Source organism: Nyctibius grandis, chromosome Z (assembly GCF_013368605.1).
Source record: "Nyctibius grandis isolate bNycGra1 chromosome Z, bNycGra1.pri, whole genome shotgun sequence".
In the NCBI taxonomy this organism is placed as follows: Eukaryota; Metazoa; Chordata; class Aves; order Nyctibiiformes; family Nyctibiidae; genus Nyctibius; species Nyctibius grandis.
This window is the reverse complement of record NC_090695.1, coordinates 33,099,397-33,124,441: the sequence shown is the minus strand read 5'-3', so window position 1 is coordinate 33,124,441 and position 25,045 is coordinate 33,099,397. Positions and strand designations below refer to the sequence as shown.

Below are 25,045 nucleotides of genomic sequence, written 5' to 3'. Positions count from 1 at the left end.
TACTTTGATATGTACATTAACTACCAGAACAAAAAGGTGATAAAAGACTACAGCAAACTTCTTGGGGGCTACCAAAGCAAAAAAAACAGAAAAGAGAAGAGAGAGAAGAATAACTTTCTGCATGCTTTGACATTCCTAAGGCTGGATATGGGAAGAGTTAATTACCTACATGTACAGAACAGAAGTGTACTATATTACGTGTTTGATCACACACTTTACTCTGCATGATTGTTTGGTGTGCAGAATCTACAGGATTGTTTCTTCTACATCCTAAGAAAAAGAAAGGACCTCTATACCCCACCGCAGCCAACTGAATCTCAACTATGCAAATTAGTACCAGGCAGCTACAATTTCCAGCCTCCCCTGTCTTTTGGTAATACCTACATCTTACCACACTGTTAAAGCTGTCAGGATACTAAATATAATTTATTGGTGGAAGACTTATTTGTTAAACACCATTCTTCCATGCGGAATCCTTCATACCCTCACAAGAACACAGAATATATTATCCCCAGCATTGGAAAACATCTTCCAAGTTTCATCTATTTGATACCTCATATAGAAATCCAAACACCAAGCAAGGCACTGATTTACACAACTAGAAAATACTCTGTTAAACCAGAATGAAACACACCAGAAAATCAGCACGTTAATTTGCAGTTGGTTAAAATGCACAAAAACCTGCAGCCTTCACTACATGAAACCAACTTTCAGTATCGTAGCATTCTCGCTCCGCTTTAATACTAAGCTGTCAGATCTCCTCTGAAGGCTATACACTTCTTTTTGCTTCTAGTTTAAAATGAACTAACCAGTACTTTGAGTTCCACCCTTCATGAGTAGGGAACCAAAACTTCCTGCTGTAAATTACACAAGACTTTACACAATTGTTCTTCCAAAGATGCTTCGCAGGAGGCATCTCTTGGCTGTCAAATGGTGTCTGCTTTGGTCCCTGTGCTGAAAGCACTGCTGAACAAGAAAGGAGAAAAAGCACAGCCTGCTACATCTGCTCTGCTATACACACAATGATTAGCTAACACGGAAAAGCACTAAGTAACTATAGGCCATTTGTGTCGTACCTGTGTCATAAACTAAGTGCGTTCATATTTTGGAAGATCAGATTATTTTATTATTTCTGTGAGTTCAACATATAAAATATCGACGCCCACAACCTTTACTCAACCACCCAAATTAAATAAGTCATATAAAGCAAGCTCCAGCAAATGAGAAAAAAAAGGAAGTGTCCTGGTTTGGCCTAAACCAGGCCAGTTTTCCTTTCAGTGATTTTTACTTTCAGCTAAGTCTCTTCTAAGTAACTGCACTTTCTGAAAGTAACTGCATGTTTTGCAGACAGTGTCTGCTTCCAGGACTGATAATGCTCGAAGTTTGTAGTTATCGCTGAAGCACTGGTAGGGATGTTATGCAGAAAGGCTCTTGCTGTACTTAGTCTTAGAGAAACCAAGGTCACTGCTAAATTCCTCACTGCTTACAAGTGAAGAGCCAAAGGGGGGGTCGCACCTGCAGGGAGGAGCGGACAGCACAGGTGACCCAAAACTGACCAACGAAGGTATTCCATCCCATACACATCATTCTCAGTATAAAGCGGGGGGATCACGAAGGTCTCGGCCCCTTCCTCCTTCCACCTGCTGGTTTTGGGTGCTTCTGCTTGCTTGGGCGGCTTCTGCTCCTTCGGGCTGCTTCTGCGGCTTGAGCCTTTGGCCAGTGTCCAAAGAGGACTCTGTCTGCTTTCCTGCTGCCCCCGATCCCGATCCGTGCATCCCTCAATCCAACTCTCGACCATCGCTAGGCCCAGCCTGGGCCATCCCAGAGCCTGCCCTGCAGCGCTGGTGGTGACGTGGCCGACATCGGGGGAGCTCGATATTGGTTTTGTATATATTTGTATATATTTGATTATTCCAATATTATTATTATACCCTTTTTCTTTATTATAGTTTATTAAAACTGTTTTAACTTTCTAACCCATAAGTCTCCCTCTCTTTTCCCTTTCCCTTCGGTTGGGGGGGGGAGGGCTAACAGAGAGCATCTGCCACAGGTTTAATAGCCGGCCCATCTTTAAACCATGACAGATTTATTGGCGCCCAACGTGGGGCTCAAGAGAAGCTCCAACAGGTTGCTCTGATAAGTCGAATCCCAGCTCTGGCGGGAGGAGACCCGGAGAGCTCAGCTGAGAGAGTAGCAGATTTCTTCCTTTGAGATTTACGAGGGGTTGGAAATTAAAACAGATAGGTAAGGTGGCAATGTTATTTTTGAACGCTGTGTTATCTCTTTATAGAGCTTTTTACAGAGTTAAGTGTAATAATACCTTACTTGCCATATGCAGCATATTATTGCTTGCTTCTTATGAATATTTACATGTGGTTTAACAGTGGGAGCTGCTCGAAACATTTCGTTTTGCTATGGGGTTTGATACATGTTTATGTTGTGGGAAAATGGGCAGTTGCTATTCCGATCTCTTATCTCCATGACACAATGATGGGCAGCTTTAATCGCGAATCAGTAGCAGCGACTTCATCTGCGCACTCCGGGCGTCCTTTAGCTCATTCTGTTAATGACTGCTCTTTCAATTTTACTTCGGGAAATAGTACCTTCTCCTTTTCTGCCAAGCTGATTCCACTAGATTTTGTGAAATTCGGATGGGGCTGTCTAGGTGGCATGTTTTCATTTTCGGTTGTCCTGAATGTGTTTCTGATGTGGGATAAGATTAAATATCGGTGCAGGGACAGGTGTAGGAGTTATGCAGCCACCTCAGATCCTACAGCACGTGCTGCCGCTACAGCTACTAAATCCACTCAAACCCCGGCAGCCCACACCGCAGCTGCTGCACCCCCCAAGATGGCCACTGCAGCTACTCAGACTCTAGCGAGTCTCAGCACTCCCACGACAGCCACTGCATCTACTCAAACCCCAGCATCTACCCAATCTGTACTAACTGCCCCTGTAACCAGGAAGAAATACCTAAATACTTCAGCTCGTGAAGTGAAGGATGATGACTCAGAGCCTTCTAAGGCAGAGCCATCACATGACCCAGATGAGGGCCCTTCTCAGGCAGAGTCAGGGCCTGACACAGATGGGGGTTTCCTTGATCATCTTTTTAAAGCAGACCCATCACACAAGAAAGGTCCTTCTAAAGCAGAACTATCACAGGAGGAGGACTCGGACGTAGAGGTAACCGACCACTCCTTATCCCTGAAGGACTTGCGAAATATAAGGAAAGACTTCAGCCGTTATGACGGTGAGCCAATTATTACCTGGCTGCTCTGATGCTGGGATAACGGGGCGGATAGCATGGAATTGGATGGTAGAGAAGCCAGACAGTTGGGATCCCTGTCCAGAGACGGTGGTATTGATAAGGTGCTTGCAAGAAGGTCAAACACTATCAGTCTCTGGAGGCGACTCTTGTCAGTTGTAAAGAGTAGGTATCCCTATAAAAATGATGTTTTGAGCCACCTAAGCAAATGGACCACTATAGAAAAAGGTATTAACTACCTTAGAGAACTAGCTGTGCAAGAGATCTTTATAATTATAGACACCCACGGGAAATTGTAGATCCTGTAAATGCTGACGAAGCAGAATGCAACCGATCCATGTTCTGGAAGGTTCTGAAGAGTGCTCCACCAACATATACCCATACATTGTCAATATTAGTCTGGATATATAGATGATATGGCACGATCTACTGTGGGTAAAATGGCTAACTGTATGCAACAGTATGAAGACAGTATTTCTTCCCCACTGCAGACCCGCATCTCGGCTGTGGAAAAACTGACTAAGGAAAACCAGGACTAATTTAAACAACTGTCAGACAAACTGTCCAGGATAGAGAATAAACCTGACTCTCTACCTACACAGGCCCGTTTTGCAGCCGTTAGGAGAAAACGCCCTCCTACAAGACTGGCTCAAAGGAAACGGAACACGTCATGAGGTATCCTGTGGTTTGCCCTGTGTGATTATGGGGAGGACATGAGCAGATGGCATGGACAACCTACCAGTACCCTACAGGCACGAGTACATGAGTTGCAAGCTAAAAGAAATACAAGAAAGAATTTTCCTAGGAGGATGGCTACTCCAGTTACCAGTGAGCAGGACTCCAGTCACAGTAGATGGGCCTCAGATCTCTATTTCCAAAATGTGAATAAGGGAAATGAAGGTCCAATCCCCGTGAGCAGCACGAATCCATTCCTTAATTAGGGGGGCCCTGCCTCCAGCCAGGTGGAGGAGAGGGACAACTGAGTTTATTGGACTGTGTGGATTCAATGGCCTGGCACATCAAAACCACAAAGGTATCGAGCCCTGGTAGACACTGGTGCACAGTGCACCCTAATGCCATGGAATCATAAAGGGACAGAATCTATCAGTATTTCAGGAGTAACAGGGGGATCTCAAGTGTTAACTGTACTGGAGGCCGAAGTGAGCCTAACTAAAAATGAATGGAAAAAGCACCCCATTGTGACTGGCCCAGATGCTCCATGCATCCTTGGCATAAACTACCTTAAGAGAGGGTATTTTAAGGACCCAAAAGGGTATAGATGGGCCTTTGGTATAGCAGCTGTAGAGACTGAGGACATTAAACAGCTGTCTACCTTGCCTGGCCTCTAAGAGGATCCTTCTGTTGTGGGGTTGCTGAAGGTTGAAGAACAACAGGTGCCAATTGCTACTACCACGATGCACCGACGACAATATCGCACCAATCGAGACTCCCTGATCCCCATTCATAAACTGATTAGACAATTAGAAAATCAAGGAGTGATTACCAAGACTCGCTCACCCTTTAATAGTCCTATATGGCCAGTGCGAAAGTCTGATGGAGAATGGAGATTAACTGTGGACTATCGTGGCCTAAATGAAGTTACGCCACCGCTGAGTGCTGCCCTGCCAGACATGCTAGAACTTCAATACGAACTGGAGTCAAAGGCAGCCAAGTGGTACGCCACCATAGACATTGCTAACGCGTTTTTCTCTGTTCCCTTGGCACCAAAGTGCATGCCACAGTTTGCTTTTACCTGGAGAGGTATCCAGTACACCTGGAATCGACTGCCCCAGGGGTGGAAACACAGTCCTACTATTTGCCACGGACTGATCCAGACTGCACTAGAAAAGGGTGGAGCTCCAGAACATTTGCAATACATTGATGATATCATTGTATGGGGTGATACAGCAGCAGAAGTTTTTGACAAAGGGGAGAAAATAATTCAAATTCTTCTGAAAGCTGGGTTTGCCATAAAAAGAGGCAAGGTCAAGGGACCTGCCCGGGAGATCCAGTTTTTAGGGATTAAATGGCAAGATGGGCGTCGCCAGATCCCGATAGAGGTGATCAACAAAATAACAGCTATGTCCCCACCAACTAACAGAAAGGAAACACAAGCCTTCTTAGGCGTTGTGGGTTTCTGGAGAATGCATATTCCAGATTACAGCCAGATTGTATGCCCTCTTTATCAAGTGACCCAAACGAAGAATGATTTTCAGTGCGGCCCTGAACAACGACAGGCTTTTGAACAGATTAAACAAGAGATTGTGCATGCAGTAGCCCTTGGACCAGTCCGTAGGGGACAAGATGTTAAAAATGTGCTCTACACCGCAGCCGGGGACAATGGTCCTACCTGGAGCCTCTGGCAGAAAGTACCAGGGGAGACTCAAGGTCGACCCCTAGGATTTTGGAGTCGAGGATACAGGGGCTCCAAGGCCAATTACACTCCAACTGAAAAAGAGATACTGGCAGCATATGAAGGAGTTAGAGCTGCTTCAGAGGTAATCGGTGCTTTGTTAGCACAGCTTCTGGCACCCCGATTACCAGTACCAGGCTGGATGTTCAAGGGTAAGGTTCCCACTACTCATCATGCAACTGATGCTACATGGAGTAAATGGATTGCATTAATTATACAGACAGCTCGAATAGGAAACCCTAATTGCCCAGGAATCTTAGAAGTGATCATGGACTGGCCAGAAGGCAAAGACTTCGGAATGCCACCAGAAAAGGAGGTGACACGTGCTGAAGAAGCCCCACCATATAACGAACTACCAGAGGATGAGAAGCAGTATGCCCTGTTCACTGATGGATCCTGTCGTCTTGCAGGAAAGCATCGGAAGTGGAAAGCTGCTGTATGGAGTCCCATACGACAAGTCACAGAAGCCACAGAAGGACAAGGTGAATCAAGTCAATTCGCAGAGGTAAAAGCCATCCAGCTGGCTTTAGACATTGCTGAACGAGAAAAGTGGCCAAGGCTGTATCTCTATACTGACTCATGGATGGTAGCAAATGCCTTGTGGGGGTGGTTAAAGCAGTGGAAGCGAAGCAACTGGCAGCGCCAAAGGTAAACCTATGGGCTGCTGAATTGTGGCAAGATATTGCTGCTTGGGTAGAGAAACTAGTCGTGAAGGTACGTCATGTAGATGCTCACGTACCTAAAAGTCGGGCAGCTGAGGAACATCGAAACAACCAACAAGCGGATCAGGCTGCTAAAGTGTTCCAAATAGATTTGGACTGGAAACACAAAGGTGAACTATTTTTAGCTCAGTGGGCTCATGACACTTCAGGTCATCAAGGGAGAGACGCAACATACAGATGGGCTCGTGACCGAGGGTTGGACTTAACCATGGACTCTATGGCACAGGTTATCCACGACTGTGAAACGTGCGCCACAATTGAGCAAGCCAAACAGTTAAAACCTTTGTGGTATGGGGGGTGGTGGCTGAAATATAAATATGGGGAGGCCTGGCAAATTGACTATATCACACTCCCTCAAACCCGCCAGGGTAAACGCTATGTGCTTACCATGGTGGAGGCAACCACTGGATGGCTGGAAACATACTCTGTGCCCCATGCCACTGCCCGGAACACTGTTCTGGGCCTCGAAAAGCAAATCTTCTGGCGACACGGCACGCCAGAGAGAACTGAGTCAGACAATGGGACTCATTTCAAAAACAGTCTCATAGACAACTGGGCCAAAGAGCACGGCATCGAATGGGTATATCATATCCCCTATCATGCACCAGCCTCTGGGAAAATTGAACGGTATAATGGGCTGTTGAAAACTACCTTAAAAGCAATGGGGGGTGGAACCTTTAAAAACTGGGATAAGCATTTGGCACAAGCTACCTGGCTAGTTAACACCAGAGGATCTATCAACCGAGCTGGCCCTGCTCAGTCAGACCTTTTACATACAGTAGAAGGGGATAAAGTCCCTGTGGTGCATGAAAGGAATCTGTTGGGAAAAACTGTCTGGGTTCTTCCTGCTACAGGCAAAGGTAAACCCATTTGTGGGATTGCTTTTGCTCAAGGACCTGGATGTACTTGGTGGGTGATGCTGCAGGATGGTGAAGTCCGATGTGTCCCTGAAGGTGATCTAATCTGGGGTGAGAATACTTAATTCTGAACTGTACGATGTTAATTACTGCAAAATACTAACAGTGTTCATAAGTGTCTTTCAGGTTGAGGCAGTGGTGATGAGACCGGAGCTAGCTTCATCAAGTGGTGTCCAGTAACTTCCTCGAGACTGACATCTCTAACCTGCAACCCGTGGGCACGAACCATGACAAAACCATGTCTCCTGCCCTGAGAGACTGCTAACCAGATGGAAACCCACAATCCTGAACTAAATGAACTTAATGAACTTTGTATAGAGATGAATCATAAACTAGTGATGTCTGTATATATTTGAAAATGAAAAGGTAGTGATGATCTGAGTATGACGTGAATGGTGTGGAATAAGGGGTGGAATGTCCTGGTTTGGCCTAAACCAGGCCAGTTTTCCTTTCAGTGATTTTTACTTTCAGCTAAGTCTCTTCTAAGTAACTGCACTTTCTGAAAGTAACTGCATGTTTTGCAGACAGTGTCTGCTTCCAGGACTGATAATGCTCGAAGTTTGTAGTTATCGCTGAAGCACTGGTAGGGATGTTATGCAGAAAGGCTCTTGCTGTACTTAGTCTTAGAGAAACCAAGGTCACTGCTAAATTCCTCACTGCTTACAAGTGAAGAGCCAAAGGGGGGGTCGCACCTGCAGGGAGGAGCGGACAGCACAGGTGACCCAAAACTGACCAACGAAGGTATTCCATCCCATACACATCATTCTCAGTATAAAGCAGGGGGATCACGAAGGTCTCGGCCCCTTCCTCCTTCCACCTGCTGGTTTTGGGTGCTTCTGCCTGCTTGGGCGGCTTCTGCTCCTTCGGGCTGCTTCTGCGGCTTGAGCCTTTGGCCAGTGTCCAAAGAGGACTCTGTCTGTTTTCCTGCTGCCCCTGATCCCGATCCGTGCATCCCTGAATCGAGTTCTCGACCGTCGCTGGGCCCAGCCTGGGCCTTCCCGGAGCCTGCCCTGCAGTGCCGGTGGTGATGTGGCCGACATCGGGGGAGCTCGATATTGGTTTTGTATATATTTGTATATATTTGATTATTCCAATATTATTATTATACCCTTTTTCATTATTATAGTTTATTAAAACTGTTTTAACTTTCCAACCTGTAAGTCTCTCTCCCTTTTCCCTTTCCCTTCGGGTGCGGGGGGGAGAGGAGGGTTAACAGAGAGCGTCTGCCACAGGTTTAATAGCCGGCCCAGCTTTAAACCGTGACAGGAAGACAGGAAGAAAAACAAACAAATCTTTGAAGGTCTTCACTTCTCACAGAGAAATTAGTTAAAACACACATCCTTCCCTTTTAGTTTTCTTGCAAATTTTCACCCACACTAACTATGGGACATCAAACGTTTGAGGAAGAACTAATTCATCCCGAGAATTTTTTTTCAAATACCTAACAACTAGAAAATAAATTTGTCCAGAGAAAAGCATGCACAAAAAGCCACAGCATTTTGTTGAGGCTGACCTGAAATAATCTATTTGAAAACAGTTGTCAGATACAAAGTTTTCAATTTAAAAACAAACAAGACAGAGCATTCACATTATAAAGTACCAGCCACCATTTTTTAGGAATCATTCAATAAAAACACTTTATTGACAAAACTTGAGGAAAACTATGATTTTTTTTCCACTAACCTCCTATTTGTAGAGTCTGTTTTGGAAAAAGAATATGAGGTTTTTACAACCAGCTCTGAAAGAGCTGGAAAGGAAAAAAACAGTAGAAAACCAGGTCTCAGTCTATAATAGTATAAGCGGCAATTTTATTTCCAACATAAGTAAAAACTCCATAAACTCATCCAGTAATTTATTTTTGTCACAGATATGGGTAGATTTGCTTCTGCATTTTCCTACATAATTTTTAAAAAGTTTTTAGCATAATCTGTAAGTAGGTACCATCCAACTCCCTATGTTATTTAGTAAAGCAAATTCAAAGATGCAAGATACTGCAACAGTGCACTGTAGCATGACTAGCTACAGGAATGACTTTCAGGTAACTGGAAACATAAAAACAGAGCTTGCATGTCCAGCTATTACTGAATATGCAAATAGTTAATTCTCAAAGTAATTTGGTTTTGCATACTTATGTTTGAATTGTTACTTTAATAACAGTAAGTGTGCACGCAAATTATGTCTGCCTAGTTTATGTACCTGGCTTAGAAAAAGAAAAAGATCCTATTTATCAGGAATTCCAAATCTCTTATTTATGTTATTTGATCTCATTAACTGTTAAAATAAATTTATGGGCCACAATGTTTTGTATTTGTGATATGAGGCATTTATAAGCCAAATCTCATGGTTAGGCATGTATTCATCAGACACCCAGCAGTCATCAGGAAGAAACAATTAAGTTTAAAAATGTTAGGAGTATTAAAGTATTTAATTGATTATAAAAACTTAAGAAACCAGGAATCTGGGTAGGTAACAGTATTCTGAAGCTCCTAAAACCATCTCAATTTGACTATAAAGCTCTAAGTAGTTTGACAAACTTCAAGTTTGCATTTCTATGTTTAATACTACCCCTACAGAAATTATTTCCAAAAATATAACAATTACCTATTTTTAACCCATAGATATTGAACTGAAAAATGACCTGAATTCATTCCACAGACATTCCTCTCCTATACCAGGCTCATAGCATGCAAAAACACCTGGAAATAATTGATCTGGGACAAAGAGCAAGGAGGGGGGAGGGAGGGGTGTATTTATTTGTAACCCATGTTTCAAGAGGTTTTACTTTCTTTTTAATGAAAACACAGGTAGGAAATCCACAGTCCTAGCTGGAAGAAACATTTAACAGCCTTCAGCAACAGCAAGTCAGACCTATCAAGTTTTCACAGTTGCTAACAGCAGATATCTAGAAAAAGGTAAATGTAAGGGTATCTTATAATTATACCTTTCCAGAATACCATCTCACTCTCCAGCAATCAACAGATCAAGGAATCCTTAGACAAAAAGGATATTATTGCATTTTGTGGACTTTGATGGATATTTTGCCTGTGATTTTGAACTTTTGTAGGCCTTTAATATCCAAAACATCTCATGACAAAGCATTCCACAATCAACAATATGCTAAGTCAGATATCTCCCTCTACATTTTTAGTATTTCACATTTTAGTTTCATCTGACGTCTCATGTGCGCACTGGGAACAGTTACCTATCTGCTCATATTTACGTTCAGATCACACATGACACATCTCTATCACAGTCTCCCACAGTCATCTCTTTCCTAAGCTGAAGACTCCTAGTCTCACAGAAAATCCATTCCATACTTCTGATCATCACTGCATGCTATTTCTGGATCTTTACGAGTTCCAGTAAATTACTTTTAGTCAGGGGAAAGGGGTACCAAAGCTGTAAGCACTATTAAAGATGCAAGTAAACCATGAACTCACACAATGGTGTAACAACATTCTCAAATTCACGTGTAGCCCTCAAGGAAACTGGAAAGCAGTTTGGCCTAGATCTCAGTTTTTAAAAAGCTAATCTACAAGCACATAAAAGTTCAGAAAAATACTCATTGCTAATTCAGCCTATAATATTGCTGGGGATACAAATAGCAGGTGGTAGATGTGAACTGCTTCCTGATTAAGCACTTTTAAACAGTTCTGCCAGGTCTGTCATTTCTGCCAACATGCACTTCTCAAAAAAACTCCCTAACTCTACGGCACATTATTAACTGTCTTTACAGATCTCCCAAAAGATACCCTTATACCCTGGATTTCACAACTCCTTAACACCAAAACACACATATTCTTTTCAGGGATATGCTATAGCAACAGTGACAATAATTTTCACAAGCCACCACTACACGGCAAATCCTTTATCAGATGCAGAACAAGGACAGGACCAAAAAAAATGTAAATGAGTCTCTCTAACCTGAGAAACAGGAAGACATACTTTTCCCCCTCAAAGCTGCTTATGGCACACCTGAAACTGTACTTCTGCACCTGTGATAAGGTCCAGCTACTACTAACCTTCACAGTGAGCAATTCCCCTCTCATAAAAGATTTTGTAATTCAAAGACATCATGCGATTCCCCTAACATTACACCTTGTCCTAAATTATCATAGCCCCAACACCTAGTGGCCAGGGAAGAGTCATGCACATCTTGCCTTTCCTCTGTTATGACTGATAGCACACACGCTAAAGTGAACTACACGACCAAAAAGCACATGCACAGTATAGTCGTACTGCACTTCTGAGGTCTGCTACAACGCTCACAGCAGAGAAGAAATCATCATTTGCTTAGCTGACATGACCAAAAGCCTCCTCACTCCAAACCGATCACAGACCACTGAAATGGCATACCATTTAATACCAGGGGCAGACCACTTAAAATGAACTCACAGACTGGTATCTGAGAACCACATGACTCTAATCCACAATATTATAACAGACAAAAGGAGCAAGAAGAATCAACATTGTGCCTCTGTTAAACTTGCAGCTCTAGCATGTCATCTCACTTTGTAATGCGAAACATTCAATGAAAAGTAAACTATATAGCTAACATTTGTACAGCAGGAACCTGCAAAATCTGTATCTCAATAAATCCAGACGAGATTTCCACAGGGACAAGTACAGAACATTGTGAACTTGTAAGTTTCACCAACTCAAACATAAGCCATATCTACAACCCTGAAGGCAACAGATCTGTTAAAAAGTTTTTTCTCTATTATTACGTAATACCTTTCCAAATTTCAGATCTTTTTACTGATCTCAGTTTTGAAAAATTAGTCATCGTTTATTCAAATCAAATACCCCAAATACTTCTGTCAGAAATCAAACCCAAACGTAAAGAGTTTGATTACTAAAACTTAGGGAGTTTCTTAAACTTTTTTATTTCTACACTTTTATTCATAGCTCAGTTTACAGACTTCTATGCATTTCCCCAATTTCAATTTTAATTTTAAATCAGAATTGCCCTCTTTGTTCAAAACAGTTTATTATTATAAACAATTTATCTGGCTCCAAAGCCATAGGTTCATTTACCATTTTAGCAACTTATAAATTACGTTTTAAGCAAAGAAATAAACTGTGGAAGTGAAATAAAACCTGACCCAGCACAGTAATGTTTGTCATACAGCATCTATTCTGAATAGGAGTACTTATCTAGGTCTTCTTAGAGACAAACTCCCTGCTAATAACTAGCATTTTATTAGACAAAACCCAGCAGGAAATCATAGGTCTACAGAGCTAAATCACAACAGTCTCAATCGAGTGATTCTACATTTTACAGACAGAAATGTCACAAAGGAACTGGGAAGTATTTTGTTTGTGAAACACTCCTATAATATCTGCAACAGTCAATGAAGTATCCTGTCATGTCTGAGAATCAGAAAGTGAAACTGATTAGACACCAAATTTTTTTTCAATATTCACTCTTCACAAGAAGGTGTGTTTTGAATTTTAACACCTGCAATTTTAACACCTTAAATGAAAAATTCTGATAATTTTTCTAATCTGTTGTTACCATATCCTGTCGTCAGTTTTTAGGGTATACTGTCCTAAGTATACTGTCCCAAATATACTGTCCCGCCATGTTAGACGTAAACAGAATTAAGGATAAAAATGAGTGATTGCATAACTCAGTAGTAGGACTACTCACGCAGACAAAGTTAACAACTTATCCGCTATGCATAACTCCACAATTTTAAACTGATGAAATAAAGTTGGAGCAAAATGCAAGCCTACAACAGAATGAATTATGATATGCAATGCCACCTAAGAAACCTGTAGTACACCCTAACTCTTTATATACCAAAATTACAATAAGAGTTTATAATGCACTCTGGACTTCAGATCAGCAAGTTGTTATGAACACCTTCATTATGTGATTTGATTACACAACAATTACTATCTCTCAAGCATAAAATACTGCATTTCTTCAAAATATCTTATGAGCCAGTCTATGAATCTAAATGAAAATCAAGAAAAGAACTCAACACATCATTTGTTCATTTTGAGATATGAAATATCAAGCTATCAAGTGACTATGGAGATTTTTTACTAGATAAGTATTAAAATTTTAACATTTCAGAACATCACCTTTTGCACCGTTCATGTGATCATTCAGAAAACTTAAAAATATCTTGTACTAGCAGAATTACAGTAAAACACGTTCTCTTTGAAGTTCCACGTATACTAAAAATGTGTTTCAAAATGTATTAGTTTTTTTTTATTTATGTTGGGGGTTAGTAGGATAATAATACCAGCTTCATAAAACAAATTTGACCAAAACTGACACTACCATATACCCCATTCACATTCTGTTCAGCATCATGCTGATGAAACATATTCCAGCAAAAAACACTTATAGAAAAAAATGAAAATTTCAAAGTGAATGAAGTGCAGAACTAAGAAGCAGACCAATTAAGAGCTGTTTAAACTAAGAAAGTCCTAAATCTACTCAATCCAACATTTTTTATTACTTACGCATGAAATCACCGATTTGTTTTAGTAATTATTGTGTTTGTTCATAACAGCTTAGGAAGATTCTAATAATTAGCACTTGGCAACATAATTGTCTGATTTGAATTCATTACTCTGGTATATTGTGCATTTAGATTTGCTGCAGAACTGTTTGTCTGATTTGTTTAGAAACCAGGACAAGAGATACAAAATTCTCTATTCAATAGTCATCAATAATTAAAGACTGAAAATTACAGGACTTGTATTTTTTTTCTATTTCATCATATTCACCATTAAAAAAAAAAAAAAGACCAAATCAGGGGGTTTTTTTTTAAACAAACACTGACTAAAGGTTTTTCCCATATATACATTGGCTCTAACTCCGACCAAATGGCTATTTAATCATGTCCGCCTATTTGGATGAGACTTATTGTTTCCTGGGTCAGTCCCTATATAAAGGAAATTGCTCTTACACGCATCCATATCTGCACTTAGCTAAAAGAAAACCGTTACCAACAATCAATAACATCAGCACCACTCCAAACTGAAACTGAGAGTAAGATAAGGCAGTGGTTCAGTTTACCCCCATTTCAAGTACTGAAAAACAAATCATGCTTGTGTTTTCCATTGTCTTGTGTTTGGAAGGTACTTCTGTGAAACAATACCATCAGCTAGCTATCACAGTTCAAGCAAAAATAACGGTAAAGCCCAAGACAAATGTTATACCACTGTCATTTTCACATTCTTGCTTCATTAAGAATGTGAACAAAAAAACACCGCAGGGTGACAAAAAATAGCATTAGGCTGCCAGTAAGTTTCTTTCTCATGTAAAGTGTTTCACACTGCGGGTTCAGTAGCCGCCAGGTAACTGCCGTTGCTGCTGTTGCTAATGTCTCAGAAAAAGTGCAAAGAATTATAAATTTGCAGTTTAATAATATAAAAAAATAAATGCTGTTTATGCTCTGAGCTAGTATAAGTCTGTTAAAAGCACACAGACACCTAATATTTTTCCTAACACAGTTAATCTAGCAGAAAAGATATTTTGTATACACTTTTAATTCCAGATTGCCAGTTAAAATCAACTGCAGAAGAGACAAGGCTCATTAATATAAGACTACTAACATGTGATACAAAAATCGGAGATCTCCAAACCCCCTTGCTTTCTAACTTTCCTCACCGAAGTGGGAAGCTAGGTGCGGCTGGGTAAGGAGTCCGAAAGAAAACTCAATAACACCAGTGTGTTATTAAGTAGGCATTCTTTATTGCAGCGCTGGGCAGCACTGGGGATTATCCACCATGAGTGCTCCACCGGTTTGGTAAATTTTCAGAGACTATATACCATAAAGTTATACATAGTCATAGGATTTCGAGAACTCATTTACATAGCCAAGAGATATGCAAATGTCCATTCGCATGCGCAGTCGTCGTCGGGGGTCTTCAGATGAAGGCCGGTGGATCAGGTAGGCCACGTCCTTTGAGGTTGCAAATTCCCTTATCTCTGTCTTCCTGTGCATCCGCTCATCCCAAGGCCCAGCCATCTGAAGTGAGACTATCCTGGAGCCTCCTTATCTTACAGCCATTACCACTCTTCAAATTGTAAAAGCTTCCCTTTGTTTTGTATATCTATGTTAATCGAGTGTCTAAGGTATTTTCAACATCCCTTGCTCTGGGGACCCCAACTGTTTCACATGGCATAAAGCCCTGATCCCGAAACTGGCTCTGAAGGCGTGAAGCACTATAATCACAGACACACAGACATGGAACCGGCGCTTAACCGAGTGTTTTACTCAGAAGACAGCTTTAAAGTCTTTTTCTAACACTTTACAACTCTTAAATTCCAGGAACGCCTTAACGACACGCAGAAACGAACAAGCTGTATCAACGCGGGTGTACTTTGTAAGAAACAGAGGCTGTTTGGAAAGCCCGCAGAATTTCATCAAAGCCCAGAAAGACACGGAGAGAGGCAGCGCTGTGTTTTACTCTGTCCATCCACTTTGACACCCGGGGAAACCGCCTGATCTCTCGGAGAGCTTCCACCGACCGCCCTGACCCAGAATCGCTGCCCACGAACGGGAACACGAGACGCGTTTTTCCGACACCTGCCGGTTTCGTTTCCTGACCTCGGTCCCAGACGCCATTCGCTTATTCGCAACGCCGAGCCGCCGGACCAGTTCCCTGTCGCCCCAGGGGAGTCCCGACCCTCACGCACCGCAGCGGGGAACTGCCGGACGGCACGGCGGCCGCTCCGCCCTTCGCACCCGACCCCCCCACGGCCTGCCCCGGCGCGGTCAACCCGGCGAGCCGCTGGCCCGCCGCCTGGAGCCGCCGCGGCTCCACGCTCCGACCCGGCCCGGCCCCGTTCCCCCCAGCCCTGCCCCACAGCGCCCTGCCTCATCGCCGTTACCCCTTTGCACGCCCCGGCCTTCCTCTATCCTCCCGCTCGCCCCTGGTCCACGCACCCTCCCTCCCTCCAAGCGGACAGGCCGCCCCACACCTCCTCCGCGCACACCCCCCGCCGCCCGGCCCGGCACGGCTCGGAACGCGCCCCGCACCTGTCCGGGAGAGGGCTAAACGTGCAGCGGCAGCCAGAGGCAGGCGAGGAGGAGAGGAAACAGCGGCAGTGCAGCTCCGCTCCCCCTCGCCGCTGCCGGCCCGGCCCGGCCCGACCCCCTTGGGGCTTTTCCTCCCGGCGCCCGCGGGATGCCGCACTCCCTGCGCGGATGACAGCTGCTGGCTGCGCATGCGCGCAGCGCTCGAACGCACGAGGAAACAGAGAAGGCCTGAGCAGGGGGGTGGGGGGGAGAACACGTGACGGAGGAGCGGCCGTGGCGCCACGAGCGGGCGGAGCCGCTGGTGCTTCCGGGCGGAACGCGGCGGCGGCGGGGGAGGCGCGTTCTCCGCCCTGCAAGGCGTGCCGGCCGCGTGAGGGACGAGGCGTCACGCGGAGGTCACGTGGGGCCGCTCGTGCCCTGAGGGTGGTCACCTGGCGCGGGGCGGGGCCTGGCGGCGGTGGCGGTGACCCCTGAGAGGAGCCCGCGGTGCCCGGGGCGGCCGGCGGCGCTTAGCGCCGTTAACGGGCGCCAGGGGTGAGGCGGCGCTGCTGGGGCTCAGGCAGTGTCGGCGGGCTCTGGTGTTGATGGCCAGCCGGCAAGGCCAGGCTCGGCCCGGGCACAGGCGCGCGGGTTGCCCGCCCCTCCAGGGGGAGGGTGAGTGGTACCTTGGGGGGAGCTGGCCTCGGGGTGGGGGGGAGGTGTACGTGCCGCCTCCGCGGCTCTCCGGCCGTGCACACTGCATATGCCTCTGTTGGCCCAGCAGCCCCTGAGCGGTGTGTGCTGTGGAACGGAGAGCTGGCGTTGCCTTCCACCGGCCGCGGCACCTACCGGGAAACACGTGAGGGAAGCACAAGGCCTAGGCTTACGAACAAAGTCAGTCTGTTAACCTCAAGGATACTCAACAGGCAAGACCTTTCTGGTCCGTAGGAATGGTGGGACTGTCAGAGCAAGACGCTAGGTCGACTTGGCTATCCTCGTTTCTTTTACACCGTCACGTCCTTTATCAATCAGTACTGCTATATGAAAGCGATTTTGTTTCCAAAACTTTAATGTTGCTTTTAGTGACTAAGCCCCACAATGCTATATGTCATGCATTTACTTTCTAAAGTGCCACGGTACAGGCTGAGGTTTGAGTGTTCGGGATGCTGCTAAAATAAATCAGTTTTTTTTAGCTGTGTGATATGCTTTGATTTTTCTTGTTCATCAGTGACCTCTGTTTATCTTTCATTTTAGCTTCTGGTTGCTATGTTGAAGAAAGTAGTGAAAAATGACCAAAAGATAACTAAAGGGCAAGTCCTTTTTAGATGTTCTTCTTTAAGCATACCTATTATGTTAAAAGAAGTCTTACTTTACACTTGAATTTATCTTTAAGTGCCAAAGACTTTATTTCAGTACTAATGAAAATCCTGAAAATACAAGATTTTTTTTTTTTTTTAAGGAACATATCTAATGCTATAACTTTGCTGGGCTCAGAGACTTTTGTGTTGTTTTGTCATTTGGACACAGTACTATACATTAAATGATAGTAGTACTGTGTATACTGCAACTTCAGTCCCAAGAAAACTCATGCAACTTATCTTTAAATATCTCTGTACAGCACCACTATGTCCAGCAATGTCTAAAATGAGTCATCCTTATCTGCCTAAGGAAAGGAATTTTGTTTCACTGAATATAAGTAGGAGAAAGAGAGGAAGTGTTTTGCCTTCTTCCTCAAGCCTTTGGGGGGGATGAAGAAAATGTTCATTTAATGCTTACAGGAAAACAGTACAGTTGAATGCAGTTTGTTCTCTGCTCCTTGATTCAATTATAAAGCACAAAAGATTGATGACTTAGGATTGTTTTTGAATACGATCTCTAAGATTCATGCTGAGTACTTGTTGAAGAGAAAGTACAGAGGTGACTCTTGAAAGTATTGAGTCAGCACCTCTCCTCATCTGGTCTTCTAGGTTACAAGTCTCTGTGAGGTCATTAAGTGCCTGGAGCGTGTTACAGCATTGCCAAAGCATACACATCTCAGTGCCCCTGGCTCAGCACTCCCAAGTGATAGACTGAGGGTGCTTGTGGGTAGTCTGAGAACATTAGCCCTCATCGTGCTGAGGCTGTGGAAGACTGCCTTGACATCATTTTTCAAAGCCAGTAGCTTAGCACGTCTTGTCTTCTAGATGGAAGTAAGGACACTGGCCTTCTTCAGAATAGTTATGTAGCTACGTATAGTCAATAGATCAATATTTTAGCTTTATTAAACTGCTCCGGCACGGTGCTTTCAGTACTCACTGATCACCTTCTTTACTTCAGTGGATTCATCTCAAAGCACCTGTGAATTTGCTGACATATTCTAGCTGACATAAAGAGGTTTTTTCTCACTGAGGTTTAAGTAAGCTTTTCTGCACTTTCTTCCTGCCCTTCGTGTTTTGGGCTGTGCTTTTAGGTTAGTGTTGGCTAGTAACAAAAACCTTGGTCACGTGATCACAGCCACTAAGAAAAAAGGATGTAACCCATAAGTTGCCTCGCCTTTGCTTTAAGTTGCTGATGCAATATCTAGGCAGCACAAGCTTCTGACCAAAAAATGGCCTTTGTGCTGTATGATAGTGTATGATATCTTCTTTCTTTCACCCCCTTTGGCAGAGGTCAGAAGCCACTCCTGTGTGAGTAGTTGATGTCTAAGTAAGTTACGAGTTTGTCTTCCACGACATCTCTGGGACCCTGTGTTGTACCACTCATGGTGAAAACTTTTTACTTAATACAATGTGAATTTCCTGTATTGCAGCTTATATGTTTGTCTTGTCGTATCACTGTGTGTTTCCAAGGAGGCTCCATCTTTTCTATGCCACCACTAGGTAATGGTGGACAACAATAAGATCACCCTGAAGCCTTGTCCTCTTAAGGCTGAACAAACCCACTTCTCTCAGTCACTTCTCACATGTCACATCCTCCAGCCCCTGACAATCTTGTGCCCTTCCACTGCACTGAAGTATGTCAATGTCTTTCATATACAGGGAAACCAAAAACTGGACACAGCATGGTATTTCACCCAAATTGGTGCAGAATGTATCATTTGTAGTTTTGAATGTACGTTATTTCCATATTATGTAGCAATAATACTAAGACACCTTTTCAGAATTTTAAGCAACGTGTTTGCTTAACATGACAGTAGCGTCACTGTCTAAAGTAAGGTCACTTTTGAGGCAGAAAAAGTTCTCTTGTAGAATTCCACTTCAATACTGCTTAAAACGCATGAGATGGCAGCAAACACCAGAAGTAAAGCGCTGCTAGCCCAAGGCAGGGAAGCTGTTGGCAATAGACAGGTTTTGTCATGTTCCTGATATTATTGTCTAGACTGTGCAGGTTGCTGCAATTTCTGTTATACTGCATTGAGTTATACATCAGGACGTGAGTGCTGGCTCTTCGAGTGTATTCCTGACTGAAACTTTCTGTGGCCTGTATGTTTAATTGGTAGTGTGCAACTTAGCAGTGTTACATAATATATATTGTGTAGACTACAGAGGAAACATAACTTTTTTTTGAACTATGTATCTTTTGTCAGTTTTACATCTTTGTCGTCATGTCTTCTTCTTAAAAATGTTGGTAGCAATGTGTAAGCTTATATCTCTCAGTGTTCTGGAAATTCATTCACTTACAGAACTTTGTAGCTGTTTTAAACATTTCAGTGACATGAAGTTAGGCATATTTAAACTGGGAAGGATGTACGGTAAAAACAGTAACAGTACAAACAGGGAGTTAGTTTACCCAGGGATATAGTCAGTAGGTAGCCTCTTTCCGTTAAAGTCATTATATCCAGATCAAAAGTACTTTGAGTGCTCCAACTCAGACAGAAGTTTTTGGCTTGATGTAAAAATTCCCAGAACATCTCTGCACCTGTTACAAAGGCCAGACTAGATAATCATAAATGCAACTTCTGAGTTGAGAATTCATATTAGGTATTTATATTTATTCTTGTCATTTTGCATTAAACATAGAGGAAACCTTAGTGTATTTAATATTACAGAATCACAGAATCACAGAATCAACCAGGTTGGAAGAGACCTCAGGGATCATCGAGTCCAACCGCTGCCCCTACACCACCCTGTCAACTAGACCATGGCACTAAGTGCCATGTCCAGTCTTTTCTTAAACACATCCAGAGATGGTGACTCCACCACCTCCCTGGACAGCCCATTCCAATGTCTAATAACCCTTTCTGTAAAGAAATTCTTCCTGATGTCCAACCTGAACCTCCCCTGGCGAAGCTTGAGGCTGTGCCCTCTTGTCCTATTGCTAGTTGCCCAGGAGAAGAGGCCAACTCCCACTTCACTACAACCTCCCTTCACTACAGCCTTCCCTTTAACGCCACTTTCGTTAAAAAGCTTGGCGATCCACACAGTGTTCCTTTCAGCCAACAGCTTTTTTTCCTCAGGAATTGTCAGGATAAAATAGAGAGGCTATGCCATATTGATTAAAGGATGCCCATGTGCTCTGCAGGGCAATAGTGCTGGAACAGTGCATTGCAAGTCTACTCAAGCATCAAGTCTCAGAGGCCCAAGTTCTGGTCTCCCAGCCATTCAGCTCAGTTGCAGAGCAGTCAAAGGTTCATTAGTATCTAAGAGCAAACGTTAAGTAACATTGATGGTGACACTAGGTTTTTCTTTGATCATGTTCTTACTGTCAGTTTTATGAAAAATGTAATGCTAATTTCCACTAGTACTGGACAGATGGTCAAGAATCTTGATTGTACTGTACTGCGAAAGGGATGGAAAAGTAACAATACATAATCAGGTCACCTTGTCTCCCCTCTGTGTCAGTGAAGTTGTGTTACTTTCACTACAGTTTGTTGTCTGCCCTATTTTTAATAGTGTTCTAGGTCAAAATTTTCACTATCTGCCCATTTTCTCTGCAGCACCCATGTGACTTCACGGAGCTTTGAGAGTATTATACGCATAGAAGACAATTCCAGGATAATGATAAGGTGAAGATGAATATTCAAACAAGAACAAAGAATGCAGAATTTTTTCTTTCCCTCCACTGTAAATAAATAAAAGAATTAAGGTGTGTAAACTTACCCTAAAAAGGATGCAAATGCATCTTGTAATTAAATACCACACTGAGGTACTTTATACCTGCTGTGAGTTTGATTTATTGATGCCAATATCCACTGAAATATAGGAAAGGAAAGCTTTTCAATTTATAAATTAGGCATAGAGTCAAGACATCCTGCTTAGTTAAAAAGTTACACGTTGAGGGAACCAAACTGTTTTTATTGGGAAAGTGGGCTGGAGCACTGAACTCAGGACAGACAGGAGAAAAGAACTGTATTTTAGTGCACTAGACAGCCCCTAGAAGAGAAAGTTCTGGCCTGTTTGCTTATTTTGTTCCGTCATTGGATTGCCGTCTTTTCCTGTATGCAATAGCTGTGTTTTATTTCAGGACACAATAGGTGGCAGTCTTTATCTACTGTTTGTTTTGTCCACAAGCAGTTAACACGTCTTGTCTTCCACACAAAGAATGACTAATCTGCTTAGAGTGCAACACCAGAAAGATGGTAAGGCTTGGCTCTGTCAGTTATCTAACTGCTTGCATTTAAACCATAAATTTAACCTCTGTAAACTGTCCACTGGATCCACACAGACTGACAAACAAGAGCCTGCAAACAAGTGGCATTTAACCATCACTGTCCTTTTTTGCAGTTGTCTGATTTGAGGGCTGAACTGAGAAAAATTAATTAGGTTCCTTTATAAAGCCCACATCCAGAAATGCATTCTATCCATTTTTAACTGAGCAGATGCATGAGAGACCTTTTTTCACTGTTGTCTTGAAGAGTGTTCTCTGCCCAAGAAGGGTAACAGAGGAGCCAAGAGGAAACACTAGACACTAACTGGGCAAGTACTGACTGCAAGATACCATGAAAGAGCTAGAAGTCTGTTTTAGCCTGTGTGATTGCTGTAAGTGATTTCAAACCACGAAGATAAATAGGTTTGGATGAACTACTGTATTTTTTTTCCAAAAGCAGTGCAGAAACTAACAGTTTGGCAACTTCCTACTATCAAAAGAGGACATGTCTTGGCCTGATGCAGGGAACAGTCATCAAACAGCTTTTTCAAGTTGAGAAAGCCTCAAAATGTGATGGACCTGGACTCTGCCACAAGTTGATTAACACAAAAAGTCAGCCTGAAGGCAAGTCTAGTGCTTCCATGATCATAAGTGGAAATCAAGAAAGTTTATTAAAACAAAAAAAAACATTGCTCCCATCACCTATGTTGGTTATTCTAGCATCTTTTGTCTTGAAAACCCTTTATGTGATAATACAGGAAGTAGCTGAAGTAACTTTACCTTCAGTTCACTGCACAGAACAAGTATAAAGGAAAAAAATTAACCAAGTGTATACAGCCCAAAGCATTGCCTCAGAATACTATTTTCTAGAATTTGCTCTTAGAATTCTTGAGAAACTGGAAATTAAATGCAACTTGTACTAACCAGGAGTTGCCACACTTCTAATTGTTCACTTAAATTCTAAATTGTAGTATCTTGTAGGGAGACATAAAAGGTTAGCATTTGTAGAAGAAAGGAATACAAAGCCAGAAATCTCAGTTTTGCCTTTGAGATCTTGTTTCAAACATCAAATAATTTGGTTTCAATAGTAAAACTTTTAGCTAACTTTAGCTTACATATACAGAATCCTTTAGCAAATAAGTTGTGATTTGTAACTAGTCAGAATGAACATGAAATGGATAAATCTTCTTACATTTGAAATTTTAAAGACTGATCATTTTTAGAGTTAATGTAGTATAACTAAATACTGAAATAAATTTTGACTTGATTTTAATCTGATACTCCATAATTTGATTGCTTTATTTTCAGTTTAGAAATCTACACAATTCTTTACAAGGATTTTTTTTTTAAATGTTATTTTAATGAAATTCAAAGCACTGATGGTGTCACAGCTGTGAGAAGTAACATGAATTCAGGAACCTTGAAGATCTTGGAATGTATCAAGCAGGCAACTCTTGAAGATCAGTATGGTTTTGGCCTCACATGTAATTTCATGTGGCCTTTGTTGTCCTCAGACTCAGCTATCCGTCCCATTAATAATGCTATAATACCTACAACATGAGAGTACCTGAGGAAGTCCAAAAATATTTTTACTGACTTCACCTGACACTTAACTGATTTTTTTAATGTTGTTTTTTTCTATCTGTAAAAGAATGAATAGCACTTGCTGTACTGGAATCAAACAAGGATTAAACTAGTAAAATTTCTGATGTGCAGAGTATTATTCTTATCTTGGTACATTTTGACTTTATTAAAAATGCACAAAGTTACTTTATTAAATGGAAGACACAAATCAGTCATGGAATAAATACTAGTTGCAGGCTGATACATATGATTATGAAGGGAACACATCCAGTAGGAGGGTATATTGAGAATACTGTTTTTAAAAAAATATACAAACACTCCTGAAAATCTTTTTTCTGGCCTTTCTGTTCTCATAACATTTTAAAAATTCAGATTCTTATGTTGATTGCTTTTTAATATTCTATTTCTGTATACCCATTCTGTATCTTATTTTCAATCACATTACTCTTCCTTGCCATGTGAACTCCCAGTCACAGAATCACAGAATCACAGAATGTTAGGGATTGGAAGGGACCTCGAAAGATCATCTAGTCCAATCCCCCTGCCGGGGCAGGATTGCCTAGACCATATCACACAGGAACGCGTCCAGGCGGGTTTTGAATGTCTCCAGAGAAGGAGACTCCACAACCTCTCTGGGCAGCCTGTTCCAGTGTTCAGTCACCCTTACAGTAAAGAAGTTTTTCCTCAAATTTAAGTGGAACCTCCTGTGCTCCAGCTTGCACCCATTGCCCCTTGTCCTGTCAAGGGATGTCACTGAGAAGAGCCTGGCTCCATCCTCTTGACACTTGCCTTTTACATATTTATAAACATTAATGAGGTCACCCCTCAGTCTCCTCTTCTCCAAGCTAAAGAGACCCAGCTCCCTCAGCCTCTCCTCATAAGGGAGATGTTCCACTCCCTTAATCATCTTTGTGGCTCTGCGCTGGACTCTCTCTAGCAGTTCCCTGTCCTTCTTGAACTGAGGGGCCCAGAACTGGACACAATACTCCAGATGCGGCCTCACCAGGGCAGAGTAGAGGGGGAGGAGAACCTCTCTCGACCTGCTGACCACACCCCTTCTAATACACCCCAGAATGCCATTGGCCTTCTTGGCCACAAGGGCACGCTGCTGGCTCATGGTCATCCTGTTGTCCACTAGGACCCCCAGGTCCCTTTCCCCTACGCTGGTCTCCAACAGGTCTGTCCCCAACTTCTACTGGTACATGGGGTTGTTCTTGCCCAGATGCAGGACTCTACACTTGCCCTTGTTATATTTCATTAAATTTCTCCCCGCCCAACTCTCCAGCCTGTCCAGGTCCCTCTGAATGGCTGCGCAGCCTTCTGATGTGTCAGCCACTCCTCCCAGTTTTGTGTCATCAGCGAACTTGCTGACAGCGCACTCTAATCCCTCATCCAAGTCATTAATGAATATATTGAATAGAACTGGTCCCAGAACTGACCCTTGCGGAACTCCGCTAGACACAGACCTCCAACCGGACTCTGTCCCGCTGACCACTACTCTCTGGCTTCTTTCCTTCAGCCAGTTTACAATCCACCTCACTACCCGATCATCCAGACCACACTTCCCCAGTTTAGCTGCGAGGATGCTGTGG

At 42.9% G+C, this 25,045-nt stretch overlaps 1 protein-coding gene across 2 annotated transcripts in view; it reads right to left on the bottom strand.

Annotated features, from left to right (window-relative positions):
- The window catches only part of LOC137676958 (lysine-specific demethylase 4C-like), a 46,727-nt gene extending 30,231 nt beyond the window's left edge, over positions 1 to 16,496 (bottom strand). Inside the window, exons 1-2 of one of the 2 annotated variants that reach the window (XR_011050192.1) lie at positions 16,326 to 16,496; positions 15,013 to 15,948 (exon numbers count right to left, since the gene is read on the bottom strand). The gene's annotated coding sequence lies outside the window, so the exon portion shown is untranslated. Of the gene's footprint in view, positions 1 to 15,012; positions 15,949 to 16,325 lie in introns of those variants that run through there. The other variant, XM_068424162.1, reaches the window with a different exon arrangement.
- Positions 16,497 to 25,045: the final 8,549 nt, after the last annotated feature.